This window comes from Oncorhynchus nerka, linkage group LG27, assembly GCF_034236695.1.
Source record: "Oncorhynchus nerka isolate Pitt River linkage group LG27, Oner_Uvic_2.0, whole genome shotgun sequence".
Taxonomy (NCBI): domain Eukaryota; kingdom Metazoa; phylum Chordata; class Actinopteri; order Salmoniformes; family Salmonidae; genus Oncorhynchus; species Oncorhynchus nerka.
This window is the reverse complement of record NC_088422.1, coordinates 85,002,764-85,017,763: the sequence shown is the minus strand read 5'-3', so window position 1 is coordinate 85,017,763 and position 15,000 is coordinate 85,002,764. Positions and strand designations below refer to the sequence as shown.

At 47.9% G+C, this 15,000-nt stretch overlaps 1 pseudogene; it reads left to right on the top strand.

Moving 5' to 3' along the window:
• LOC115115938 (dmX-like protein 2) overlaps positions 1–15,000 on the top strand; it is a 71,928-nt pseudogene that overhangs the window by 47,704 nt on the left and 9,224 nt on the right.

Here is a 15,000-nt window from a genome sequence, read left to right as displayed (position 1 = left end):
TAATCTGACCAGAGTACCTTCTTCCATATGTTTGGGGAGTCTCCCACATGCGTTTTGGCGAACACCAAACATGTTTGCTTATTTTTTTTTTTAAGCATGGGCTTTTTTCTGGCCTGGCCACTCTTCTGTAAAGCCCAGCTCTGTGGCGTGTACAGCTTAGTGGTCCTATGGACAGATACTCCAATCTCTGCAGTGGAGCTTTGCAGCTCCTTCAGGGTTATCTTTTGTCTCTTTGTTGCCTCTCTGATGAATGCCCTCCTTGCCTGGTCTGTGAGTTTTGGTGGGCGGCCCTCTCTTGGCAGGTTTGTTGTGGTGCCATTTTCTTTAAATTGTTTAATAATGGATTTAATGGTGCTCTGTGGGATGCTCAAAGTTTCTGATATTTTTTTATAACCCAACCCCGATCTGTACTTCTCCACAACTTTGTCCCTGACCTGTTTGGAGAGCTCCTTGGGTCTTCATGGTGCTGCTTGCTTGGTGGTGCCCCTTGCTTAGTTGTATTGCAGACTCTGGGGCCTTTCTGAACAGGTGTGTAAAAATATATACTGAGATCATGTGACAGATCATGTGACACTTAGATTGCACACAGGTGGACTTTATTTAACTAATTATGTGACTTCTGAAGGTAATTGGTTGCACCAGATCTTATTTAGGGGCTTCATTGTAAAGGGGGTGATATACACGCACCACTTTTCCATTTTTAATTTTTAATTTATTTTTGAAACAGGTCATTTTTTTTCCATTTCACTTCACAAATTTGGACTAATCAATTTAAATCCATTTTGTAATGCAACAAAATAGGAAAAATGTCAAGGTGGTTAGAGCGTTGGACTAGTAATCGAAAGGTTGCAAGTTCAAATCCCTGAGCTGACAAGGTACACATTTTTCGTTCTGCCCCTGAACAGGCAGTTAACCCACTGTTCCTAGGCCGTCATTGAAAATAAGAATTTGTTCTTAACTGTCTTGCTTGGTAAAAAAGGGGGGTGAATACTTTTGCAAGGCACTGTATATTCCTTATGTAACACAGGCCATCTTTAACTGTATATTCCTTATGTAACACAGGCCAACTTTAACTGTCCTCTACTCTAACTGTACTGTTCTCTACACTAACTGTACTGTAACTGTACCTAACTACTGTCCTCTCTAACTGTACTGTCCTCTACTCTAACTGTACTGTCCTCTACTCTAACTGTACTGTCCTCTACTCTAACTGTACTGTCCTCTACACTAACTGTACTGTCCTCTACTCTAACTGTACTGTCCTCTACTCTAACTGTACTGTCCTCTACTCTAACTGTACTGTCCTCTACTCTAACTGTACTGCCCTCTACTCTAACTGTACTGCCCTCTACTCTAACTGTACTGTCCTCTACTCTAACTGTACTGTCCTCTACTCTAACTGTACTGTCCTCTACTCTAACTTTACTGTCCTCTACACTAACTGTACTGTCCTCTACTCTAACTGTACTGTCCTCTACTCTAACTGTACTGTCCTCTACTCTAACTGTACTGTCCTCTACTCTAACTTTACTGTCCTCTACTCTAACTTTACTGTCCTCTACACTAACTGTACTGTCCTCTACACTAACTGTACTGTCCTCTACACTAACTGTACTGTCCTCTACTCTAACTCTACTGTCCTCTACTCTAACTCTACTGTCCTCTACTCTAACTGTACTGTCCTCTACTCTAACTGTACTGTCCTCTACTCTAACTGTACTGTCCTCTACTCTAACTGTACTGTCCTCTACTCTAACTGTACTGCCCTCTACTCTAACTGTACTGCCCTCTACTCTAACTGTACTGTCCTCTACTCTAACTGTACTGTAACTGTCCCTCTTCTCTAGGTGTGCTTGGAGAAGATGGAAGATATCCAGTTGGCCATGGTAGTAGCCAGGCTGTACGAGGCTGACTATGAGAGCAGTGCCACCTGCCAAGCCATCCTGTATGAGAAGGTTTTGGGCTGCCAGAGGGACGGGTCAGGGTACCACTGCACCAAACTACACCCGGACCCATTCCTACGCAGCATAGCCTTCTGGATCATGAAGGACTACACCAAGGCCCTGGACACACTGCTAGAGTGCATCCCCAAAGAGGATGATGAGAACCCAGGTGAGCAAGCATGGTGGTAGATCACACCCTCAGAGAGGACAGGGATGTTTCAGCTGAGTGCTGATGCTATATTCTAACTGGATTGATTTGCATTGACCTCTATCTACCTCTTACTTTCTCCCTATCCCTCCCTCCCCTTCTCTCCCCTCCCTCCCCCTTCTCCCCATCCCCTCCCCTCCCCTTCTCTCCCCATCCCTCCCCTCCCCTTCTCTCCCTATCCCTCCCCTTCTCTCCCTATCCCTCCCCTCCCCCTTCTCTCCCTATCCCTCCCCTCCCCTTCTCTCCCTATCCCTCCCCTTCTCTCCCTATCCCTCCCTCCCCTTCTCTCCCTATCCCTCCCTATCCCTCCCCTTCTCTCCCTATCCCTCCCCTCCCCTTCTCTCCCTATCCCTCCCCTCCCCCTTCTCTCCCTATCCCTCCCTCCCCTTCTCTCCCTATCCCTCCCTCCCATTCTCTCCCCCCTCCCTCCCCTTCTCCCCCCTTCTCTCCCTATCCCTCCCCTTCTCTCCCTATCCCTCCCCTTCTCTCCCTATCCCTCCCCCTTCTCTCCCCCTCCCCCCCTTCTCTCCCCTCCCTCCCCCTTCTCTCCCTCCCCTCCCTTCTCACCCCACCCCCTTCTCTCCCTATCCCTCCCCCTTCTCTCCATATCCCTCCCCCTTCTCTCCCTATCCCTCCCCCTTCTCTCCCTATCCCTTCTCCCCCTCCTTCTCTCCCTATCCCTCCCCTTCTCTCCCTATCCCTCCCTTCTCTCCCTATCCCTCCCCTTCTCTCCCTTTCCCTCCCCTTCTCTCCCCATCCCTCCCCTTCTCTCCCTATCCCTCCCCTCCCCTTCTCTCCCCATCCCCTCCTCTCCCCATCCCCTCCCCCTCCCCTTCTCTCCCTATCCCTCCCCTCCCCTTCTCTCCCCCTCTCTCCCTCTCCTCCTCTCTCCCACTCTCCCCCTCCCCTTTTCCCTCTCTAACCCCCCTCCCAGATGTGATGGTGAAGTCGTGTAACCCAGTGGTATTTAGTTTCTATAACTACCTGAGGACACACCCCTGATCATCCGCCGCCACTACGCGTCCCCTGATGGTGCTGTGACATCATCACTAGGCTCACCTCGGAGAAGAGCAGCGTCGACGAGATCAACCTCATCGAACGCAAACTCTTCTTCACCACCGCCAACGCACACTTCAAGGTCTTTGATTTGTTTTAATCAATCATTTAATAACACAATTCAACCACACATGGATACAATGCATTTAGAAGCATCGAAGATAACACAAAGTTGACCACTTAACCTGATAGTACGCCCCATCCCGCATACGGTATCGTTACTACAGCCTCAAGCTCATTAGCATAACGCAACGTTAGCGATTTTTAAAAAATCGCAAATGAAACGAAATAAATATGCCTGTTCTCAAGCTTATCCTTTTCTTAACAATCCTGTCGTCTCAGATTTTCAAAATATGCTTTAGAACCAGAGAAAATCACTAATTTGTGTAAGAGTGGTGATGGCTAGCTTAGCGTTAGCATTAGCATTTAGCACGCAACATATTCACAAAAACCAGCCAAGGAATCAAATAAAATAATTTACCTTTGAAGAACTTCAGATGTTTCAATGAGGAGACTCTGTTACATAGCAGATGTCCAGTTTTTCCTGAAAGATTCTTGTGTAGGACACATCGTTCCCTTTTGTTACTATGCATATGGCTACCGAAACTAACCGAAAATTCAGTCACCTACATGTCAAACTTTTTCCGAATTAACTCCATAATATTGACTGAAACATGGAAAACGTTGTTTGAATCAATCCTGAAGGTGGTTTGTCATATTTCTCTCCATTGAAAGCACCGTCCTTGTATCTTGCCTCGTTCTGAGAAGTGAATGGAAAAATACTGGGACCTGTCTTTTGCGCACCAATTGCCACGCAGACACCAAGAGGGACACCTGGCAATTGTAGTCTCTTATGGTCAATCTTCCAATGATATGCCTACAAATACGCACAATGCTGCAGAGACCTTGGGGAAACAAGAGAAAGAGTCCGTTCATTCCTGTCGCATTCACAGCCATATAAGGCGATCATGGAAAACGTAGCCTCAGAAATCCTGTGCATTTCCTGGTCGGTCATACATCTTGGTTTTGCCCGAAACATTTGTTCTAAGGGACTCACAGTGAAAATCTTTGCATTTCTGGAAACGTAAGACTGTCTTCTTTCCAAAGCTATCAATTCCAAGCATATTCGAGCATCTTTTCGTGACAAAATATTGCGCTTAAACGGGCACGTCTTTTTATCCAAAATGAAATACTGCCCCTATAGGACTAAGTGGTTAAAAAACGATATTGTATTATACCTGTACAGTCGTGGCCAAAGGTTTTGAGAATGACACAAATATTAATTTTCACAAAGTCTGCTGCCTCAGTTTGTATGATGTTAAGTTGCATATACTCCAGAATGTTATGAAGAGTGATCAGAGGAATTGCAATTAATTGCAAAGTCCTCTTTGCCATGCAAATGAACTGAATCTCCAAAAACATTTCCACTGCATTTCAGCGATTCTCTCGTTAACACAGGTGTGAGTGTTGACGAGGACAAGGATGGAGATCACTCTGTCATGCAGATTTGAGTCCGACTGGAAGCTTCAAAAGGAGGGTGGTGCTAGGAATTATTGTTCTTCCTCTGTCAACCATGGTTACCTGCAAGGAAACACGTGCCGTCATCATTGCTTTACACAAAAAGGGCTTCACAGGCAAGGATATTGCTGCCAGTAAGATTGCACCTAAATCAACCATTTATCGGATCATCAAGAACTTCAAGGAGAGCGGTTCAATTGTTGTGAAGAAGGCTTCAGGGCTCCCAAGAAAGTCCTTTGACTTTTGGAGGATGTTCTGGTGTCAAGAAGGGCAGCAAAGAAGCCACTTCTCTCCAGGAAAAACATCAGGGACAGACTGATATTCTGCAAAAGGTATAGGGATTCAACTGCTGAAGACTGGGGTAAAGTCATTTTCTCTGATGAATCCCCTTTCCGATTGTTTGGGGAATCCGAAAAAGCTTATCCGGGAGAAGACAAGGTGAGCGCTACCATCAGTCCTGTGTCATGCCAACAGTAAAGCATCCTGAGACCATTCATGTGTGGGGGTTGCTTCTCAGCCAAGGGAGTGGGCTCACTCACAATTTTGCCTTAAGAACACAGCCATGAATAAAGAATGGTACCAACACATCCTCCGAGAGCAACTTCTCCCAACCATCCAGGAACAGTTTGGTGACGAACAATGCCTTTTCCAGCATGATGGAGCACCTTGCCATAAGGCAAAAGTGATAACTAAGTGGCTCGGGGAACAAAACATCGATATTTTGGGTCCATGGCCAGGAACGGTCTCCCCAGACCTTAATCCCAGAGAACTTGTGGTCAATCCTCAAGAGGCGGGTGGACAAACAAAAACACAAATTCTGGCAAACTCCAAGCATTGATAATGCAAGAATGGGCTGCCATCAGTCAATATGTGGCAGATTGCAGAGGTCTTGGCATCAGCATGCCAGGGCAGATTGCAGAGGTCTTGGCATCAGCATGCCAGGGCAGATTGCAGAGGTCTTGGCATCAGCATGCCAGGGCATATTGCAGAGGTCTTGAAAGAGAAGGGTCAACACTGCAAATATTGACTCTTTGCATCAACTTCATGGAATTGTCAATAAAGCCTTTGACACTTATGAAATCCTCTTTATTGTACTTCAGTATTCCATAGTAACTGACTAAAATATCTGAAGACACTGAAGCAGCAAACTTTGGGAAAGTTAATATTTGTGTCATTCTCAAAACTTTTGGCCACGGCTGTAGTATAGCACTTATTATAAGGTGTAATGTGGCACGGCATTAAAAACTATAGTCATTGTAGACTAACAGTATTTTAAGATTAGTATCATTTTCTCACCTTTATAAATAAAGGATAAGTTAATTCATCTAAAAGTAATGTTACTAAAAAATAGATATATTGGGGGTAAGGCCCTGCTATAGACTAGTGTCCTATCCAGGGGGTGTACTGGTACATCAAGCTGTCTCACCCTACAGAAACAGGAGATAGACTAGTGTACTGTCCAGGGGGTTTTACAGTACATCAAGCTGCCTCACCCTACAGAAACAGGAGATAGACTAGTGTCCTGTCCAGGGGTGTACTGGTACATCAAACTGCCTCACCCTACAGAAACAGGAGATAGACTAGTGTCCTGTCCAGGGGGTGTACTGGTACATCAAACTGCCTCACCCTACAGAAACAGGAGATAGACTAGTGTCCTGTCCAGGGGGTGTACTGGTACATCAAGCTGCCTCACCCTACAGAAACAGGAGATAGACTAGTGTCCTATCCAGGGGGTGTACTGGTACATCAAGCTGTCTCACCCTACAGAAACAGGAGATAGACTAGTGTCCTGTCCAGGGGGCGTACTGGCACGTCAAGCTGTCTCACCCTACAGAAACAGGAGATAGACTAGTGTCCTGTCCAGGGGTGTACTGGTACATCAAGCTGCCTCACCCTACAGAAACAGGAGATAGACTAGTGTCCTGTCCAGGGGTTTTACAGTACATCAAGCTGCCTCACCCTACAGAAACAGGAGATAGACTAGTGTCCTGTCCAGGGGTGTACTGGTACATCAAGCTGTCTCACCCTACAGAAACAGGGAGATAGACTAGTGTCCTGTCCAGGGGTGTACTGTACATCAAACTGCCTCACCCCAGAAACAGGAGATAGACTAGTGTCCTGTCCAGGGGGTGTACTGTACATCAAACTGCCTCACCATACAGAAACAGGAGGGAGACTAGTGTCCTGTCCAGGGGGTTTTACAGTACATCAAGCTGCCTCACCCTACAGAAACAGGAGATAGACTAGTGTCCTATCCAGGGGTGTACTGGTACATCAAGCTGTCTCACCCTACAGAAACAGGAGATAGACTAGTGTCCTGTCCAGGGGTGTACTGGTACATCAAGCTGTCTCACCCTACAGAAACAGGAGATAGACTAGTGTCCTGTCCAGGGGTGTACTGGTACATCAAGCTGTCTCACCCTACAGAAACAGGAGATAGACTAGTGTCCTGTCCAGGGGTGTACTGGTACACAAGCTGCCTCACCCTACAGAAACAGGAGATAGACTAGTGTCCTGTCCAGGGGGTGTACTGGTACATCAAGCTGTCTCACCCTACAGAAACAGGAGATAGACTAGTGTCCTGTCCAGGGGGTGTACTGGTACATCAAGCTGTCTCACCCTACAGAAACAGGAGATAGACTAGTGTCCTGTCCAGGTGGTGTACTGTACATCAAACTCCCTCACCATACAGAAACAGGAGATCGAGTAGTGTCCTGTCCAGGGGGTTTTACAGTACATTAAGCTGCCTCACCCTACAGAAACAGGAGGCTTCTGCCATATGAGCGGTTTCGGCTCGTGGAAGGCTACTTACTAATGTTACTAATAGTGTTATTCTGTTTTGTAATAAAGGTGGGCTGTCCAGTGCTTGCCCTGGAGGTGCTCTCTAAGATCCCCAAGGTGACCAAGAAGTCGGTCTCCTCGTCCCCCCTAAATAAAGGTTCTTCCATGGCCAACGTCAGCTCTAGCCTGCCCCTGGAGAATGGGAACCAGGGGGCCCTGGACTGGGCCTCTCCTGCCCCAGTTAAGGCCAATCCTGCCTGGGGTACAGAGGAGAGCTCAGCCACACTGGACTGGAGCCAGCCTCTGGTCAAAGTGGAGGACGATGGACTCCAGCTAGACTGGGGAGATGATAAGAACGATGAAGATGATACTGATGGGGGTCTGACAATGAAGAAGACTGATGTGGAGACTAAAGCTGACGAGGGGTCTGGGGGGGTGAGACCACCTGGGCTGCAGAGAGAGGACTCTCAGGTAGGGCTGGCGACATCATCAATATAACCACTAGTCAGTATAACCACAAGTCAATATAATTGACTGTTGAGATGACTTTAAAAGAAAACCGAGTTGATACATAAGCTCTGTGATAGTGAAAAAAGTAGTGTTGGGAGTTCCTTGTCTGTTAACGTATCATCCAAAAAGATCATTTCATTTTTTTAACACGATAAATCATTTTCTGGTTTATTGAAAATATCTAATGTATCAGTCTAATTAAAAATATGATTTTTTTCTGTAAGAATATTATATAGGTATGACACTGTTAATATAGAGTTATTATGACAGTTAAGTGCTACATATTTCCAGAAGCATCTCTGCTCTCAGGGTGAGTCTGAGGTGGACGTGATCGCAGAGCAGCTGAAGTTCAGAGCGTGCCTGAAGATACTGATGACAGAGCTCAGGACGTTAGCTACGGCTATGAGGTGGACGGAGGAAGCTGCGCTTTTCAGCTTTACAGCTGGTTAGAGAAGGAGATAGGGCCATGCACCGCATCTGCAACTACAAGGTACACACACACACCATCTGCCACTACAAGGTACACACACACACCATCTGCCACTACAAGGTACACACACACACACCATCTGCCACTACAAGGTACACACACACACCATCTGCAACTACAAGGTACACACACACACCATCTGCCACTACAAGGTACACACACACACCATCTGCCACTACAAGGTACACACACACACCATCTGCCACTACAAGCATCTGCCACTACACGGTACACACACACACACCATCTGCCACTACACGGTACACACACACCATCTGCCACTACAAGGTACACACACACACCATATGCCACTACAAGGTACACACACACACCACCATCTACAAGGTACACACACACACCACTACACAGGTACACACACACAGCATCTGCCACTACAAGGTACACCACACACACCATCTGCCACTACAAGGTACACACCACACAGCATCTGCCACCACAAGGTACACCCACACAGCATCTGCCACTACAAGGTACACCCACACAGCATCTGCCACTAAAGGTACACACACCATCTGCCACTACAAGGTACACACACACCATCTGCCACTACAAGGTACACACACCATCTGCCACTACAAGGTACACACACACAGCATCTGCCACTACAAGGTACACACACACACCATCTGCCACTGCAAGGTACACACACACACAGCATCTGCCACTACAAGGTACACACACACACAGCATCTGCCACCACAAGGTACACACACACCATCTGCCACCACAAGGTACACACACACACAGCATCTGCCACCACAAGGTACACACACACACACACCATCTGCCACTACAAGGTACACACACACACCATCTGCCTCTACAAAGTACACACACACACACCATCTGCCACTACAAGGTACACACACACACAGCATCTGCCACCACAAGGTACACACGCACACACACCATCTGCCACCACAAGGTACACACGCACACACACCATCTGCACCACAAGGTACACACACACACCATCTGCCACTACAAGGTACACACACACACACCCATCTGCCACTACAAGGTACACCCACAGCATCTGCAACTACAAGGTACACACACCATCTGCCACTACAAGGTACACACACATAGCATCTGCCACTACAAGGTACACACACACACAGCATCTGCCACTACAAGGCACACACACACAGCATCTGCCACCACAAGGTACACATACACACACACACCATCTGCCACTGCAAGGTACAAACACACCATCTGCCACTACAAGGTACACACACACACAGCATCTGCCACTACAAGGTACACACACACACAGCATCTGCCACCACAAGGTACACACACACACAGCATCTGCCACCACAAGGTACACACACACACACACCATCTGCCACTACAAGGTACACACACACACCATCTGCCTCTACAAAGTACACACAAACACACCATCTGCCACCACAAGGTACACACACACACACAGCATCTGCCACCACAAGGTACACACACACAGCATCTGCCACTACAAGGTACACACACACACCATCTGCCAGTGCAAGGTACACACACAACACACCATCTGCCACTACAAGGTACACACACACACAGCATCTGCCACCACAAGGTACACACACACAGCATCTGCCACCATAAGGTACACACACACAGCATCTGCCACTACAAGGTACACACACACACACACAGCATCTGCCACTACAAGGTACACACACACACACCATCTGCCACTACAAGGTACACATACACCATCTGCCACTACAAGGTACACACATACACCATCTGCCACTACAAGGTACACACACATACACCATCTGCCACTACAAGGTACACACACACATACACCATCTGCCACTACAAGGTGCACACACACACAGCATCTGCCACTACAAGGTACACACATACACCATCTGCCACACAAGGTACACACACACAGCATCTGCCACTACAAGGTACACACACACACCATATGCCACTACAAGGTACACACACACACCATCTGCCTCTACAAGGTACACACAAATACACCATCTGCCACTACAAAGGTACACACATACACCATCTGCCACTACAAGGTACACACACACAGCATCTGCCACTACAAGGTACACACACACCATCTGCCACTACAAGGTACACACACACACCATCTGCCTCTACAAGGTACACACAAACACACCATCTGCCACTACAAGGTACACACACACACACAGCATCTGCCACTACAAGGTACACACATACACCATCTGCCACTACAAGGTACACACACAGCATCTGCCACTACAAGGTACACAAAACACCATCTGCCACTCACAAGCTGCACACACACCATCTGCCACTACAAGGTGCACACACACCATCTGCCACTACAAGGTACACCCACACACACACACACACCAACTGCCAGTACAAGGTACACACACACCATCTGCCCCAACAAGGTATACACACACCATCTGCCACTACAAGGTACACACACACCATCTGCCACTACAAGGTACACACACCATCTGCCACTACAAGGTACACACACACACCATCTGCCACTACAAGGTACACACATACACCATCTGCCACTACAAGGTACACACACACCATCTGCCACTACAACGCACACACACACACACTGCATCTGCAGCTACAAGGTACACACACACACTTCATCTGCAGCTACAAGGTACACACACACACTTCATCTGCAGCTACAAGGTACACACACTTCATCTGCCACCACAAGGCACACACACACTTCATCTGCCATTACAAGGTACACACACACACTTCATCTGCAACTACAAGGTACACACACACTTCATCTGCCATTACAAGGTAGACACACACTTCATCTGCCATTACAAGGTACACACACACACACCTCATCTGCCATTACAAGGTACACACACACACACCATCTGCCACTACAAGGTACACACACACTTCATCTGCCACTACAAGGTACACAGCTCCCTTTAAAGGACACTCAGAGGGTTGCACATTTCTGCTTTTTTCCCAAAATTACTTCCTGAATTGACTGTATTGAAATGTAATTGACCCCAACCATGTCACCTACTAGATCCTAACCACCACGTCTCATCAGACATACTGTACCAGAACTGGATAGAGTTGAATTAAACAGTATTTCCTGTAACTGTTACTGCTACAGTACCAGAACAGCATCAAGATCAAACCCTTTGTCCTCCTCTTCTTCAGGTGGACGGGGAAGGAGGAGAGCCAGGAGCTGGAGAGATGGGATGATGGAGGAGGAGTAGAGGACGTGTTTGAGGAGTCCCTGGGGGTGGCGGGGTACGGAGGCGGGGGCGTATGAGCGCCACCAGCTGGGCGTAGGCGTCTCGCAGCCAAGCAGCTTCATGCTGAGAGGAGGAAGGCGTGGCTGAGGAAGAACCAGGCTCTGCTCCTGAGTCTTCCTGTCCTACTGCAGCCTGCACGGAGCCAAGGGAGGGGGGTCACCTCAGTGCGCATGGAGCTCATCTTCCTGCTGCAAGAGAGCCAACAGGTAGGTGCTGAAGAAACACACACACAGGTCAGACACACTCACTCTCACTCTCTCTCTCCCTCCCTCCCTCCCGTATCACCTCTCTGATATATTCTTGCTCTCTCTTCCCCTTGTCTCTCCTTTCTCTTATTCTCCCTCTCCTCCCCTCCTCCAGGAGACTACAGTGAAACAGCTTCAGTCCCCTGCCCCTCCCCACCACCCTCCCCTCCTCTCAGCCAGTATCGCCACCACCAAGACAGTGATCTCCAACCCTGTCCTCCACCTTAGCAACCACATCCATGACATCCTTCACACCATCACACAGATGGAGCTGCCTCCACACCCTGACCTCATGGACGACAGGGTATGTGGGTCTGTTAGTACGACAGGGTATGTATGGTACGACAGGGTATGTATGGGTATTGATGGGTACGACAGGGTATGTATGGGTCTGTTGGTACGACAGGGTATGTATGGGTCTGTTGGTACGACAGGGTATGTATGGGTATGTATGGTCTGTTGGTACGACAGGGTATGTATGGGTCTGTTGGTACGACAGGGTATGTATGGGTCTGTTGGTACGACAGGGTATGTATGGGTCTGTTGGTACGACAGGGTATGTATGGGTCTGTTGGTACGACAGGGTATGTATGGGTCTGTTGGTACGACAGGGTATGTATGGGTCTGTTGTATGGGTTCGTTGGTACGACAGGTATGTATGGGTCTGTTGGGACAGGGTATGTATCTAGGTATGTATGGGCCTCTGGCACGACAGGGTATGTATGGGTCTGTTGGTACGACAGGGTATGTCTGTTGGTACGATAGGGTATGTATGGGTCTGTTGGACGACAGGGTATGTATGGGTCTGTTGGTACGACAGGGTATGTATGGGTCTGTTGGTACGACAGGGTATGTATGGGTCTGTTGGTACGACAGGGTATGTATGGGTCTGTTGGTACGACAGGGTATGTATGGGTCTGGTATGGGACAGGGTATGGGTCTGTTGGCACGACAGGGTATGCGGGTCTGTTGGTACGACAGGGTATGTATGGGTCTGTTGGTACGACAGGGTATGTATGGGTCTGTTGGTACGACAGGGTATGTATGGGTCTGTTGGTACGACAGGGTATGTATGGGTCCGTTAGTACGACAGGGTATGTATGGGTCTGTTAGTACGACAGCCTGGGGGTTCAAAACAATCACACATTTAAAACACACTACTAAACTGCCAACAGAAATGATTGTCACAAGGAGTCTTCATTCAAAGATAAATCCCCACACAGCAGACCTTTCTGTCATAGTCTCATGTTGGCTATTCATCTAGAAATGGTTTGTTCCTCCATGAGATGAGATGAGTGTAGTTTGTCTCTCATCTCTCCAGGTGAATCTCCTACACACCCTGGCTGCCTCTCTGTCTGCCTGCATCTATCAAGCCCTGTGTGACAGCCATAGCTACAGGTACACACACACACACACACATTTTGATGACCTATAGTATGAGTTCATACTGTCATTTCCTGTTGAGATGAATTGTTATGACTGTCTGATCCTGACCTTGGCTCTTTCCCATGGTACCTTGCAGCAGCCAGGCAGAGGCCAATCAGTTTACAGGGATGGTGTACCAGGGCCTGCTGAGTGAGAGGAGACGGCTACGCACTGAGAGCATCGAGGGCATGCTACACCCACCTCTGCCCCCCGCGCAGTGGCCAGGTACACACACAGCTCTGCCCCCACACAGTGGCCAGGTACACACACAGCTCTGCCCCGCGCAGTGGCCAGGTACACACACAGCTCTGCCCCCACCCAGTGGCCAGGTACACACACAGCTCTGCCCCCACACAGTGGCCAGGTACACACAGCTCTGCCCCCCACACAGTGGCCAGGTACACACACAGCTCTGCCCCCACACAGTGGCCATTTACACACACAGCTCTGCCCCCACACAGTGGCCAGGTACACACACAGCTCTGCCCCCACAGTGGCCAGGTACACACAGCTCTGCCCCACACAGTGGCCAGGTACACACACAGCTCTGCTCCCCCCCACACAGTGGCCAGGTACACACACAGCTCTGCCCCACACAGTGGCCAGGTACACACAGCTCTGCCCCCACACAGTGGCCATTTACAGCTCTGCCCCCCACACAGTGGCCAGGTACACACACAGCTCTGCCCCACACAGTGGCCAGGTACACACACAGCTCTGCCCCCACACAGTGGCCAGGTACACACACAGCTCTGCCCCCACACAGTGGCCAGGTACACACACAGCTCCTTGCCCCACACAGTGGCCAGTACACACACAGCTCTGCCAGTCACAGTAAATGAATGTCTATCAAATCATCGTCTGAGCAGACCGCTGAATGGACAACATGACTGCTATGTTTGCTGAATCTGTCAAGAGGTAGGGAAAGAGGGAAGGGGAGGGAGGACAGGGAGAGGACAAAAATAATTGAATTGAGAGAACAGACAGAGATGACTGACAGAAACAGAGAGACAGAGATGACTGACAGAAACAGAGAGACAGAGATGACTGACAGAAACAGAGAGACAGAGATGACTGACAGAAACAGAGAGACAGAGATGACTGACAGAAACAGAGATGACTAACAGTGAGAGAGTCTGGTTCTGTAGTAGATAACTATCTAATAATATCATTAGATCAGTCTAATGTGGTTCTGTAGTAGATAACTATCTAATAATATCATTAGATCAGTCTAATGTGGTTCTGTAGTAGATAACTATCTAATAATATCATTAGATCAGTCTAATGTGGTTCTGTAATACATAACTATCTAATAATATCATTAGATCAGTCTAATGTGGTTCTGTAGTAGATAACTATCTAATAATATCATTAGATCAGTCTAATGTGGTTCTGTAATAGATAACTATCTAATAATATCATTAGATCAGTCTAATGTGGTTCTGTAATACATAACTATCTAATAATATCATTAGATCAGTCTAATGTGGTTCTGTAATAGATAACTATCTAATAATATCAT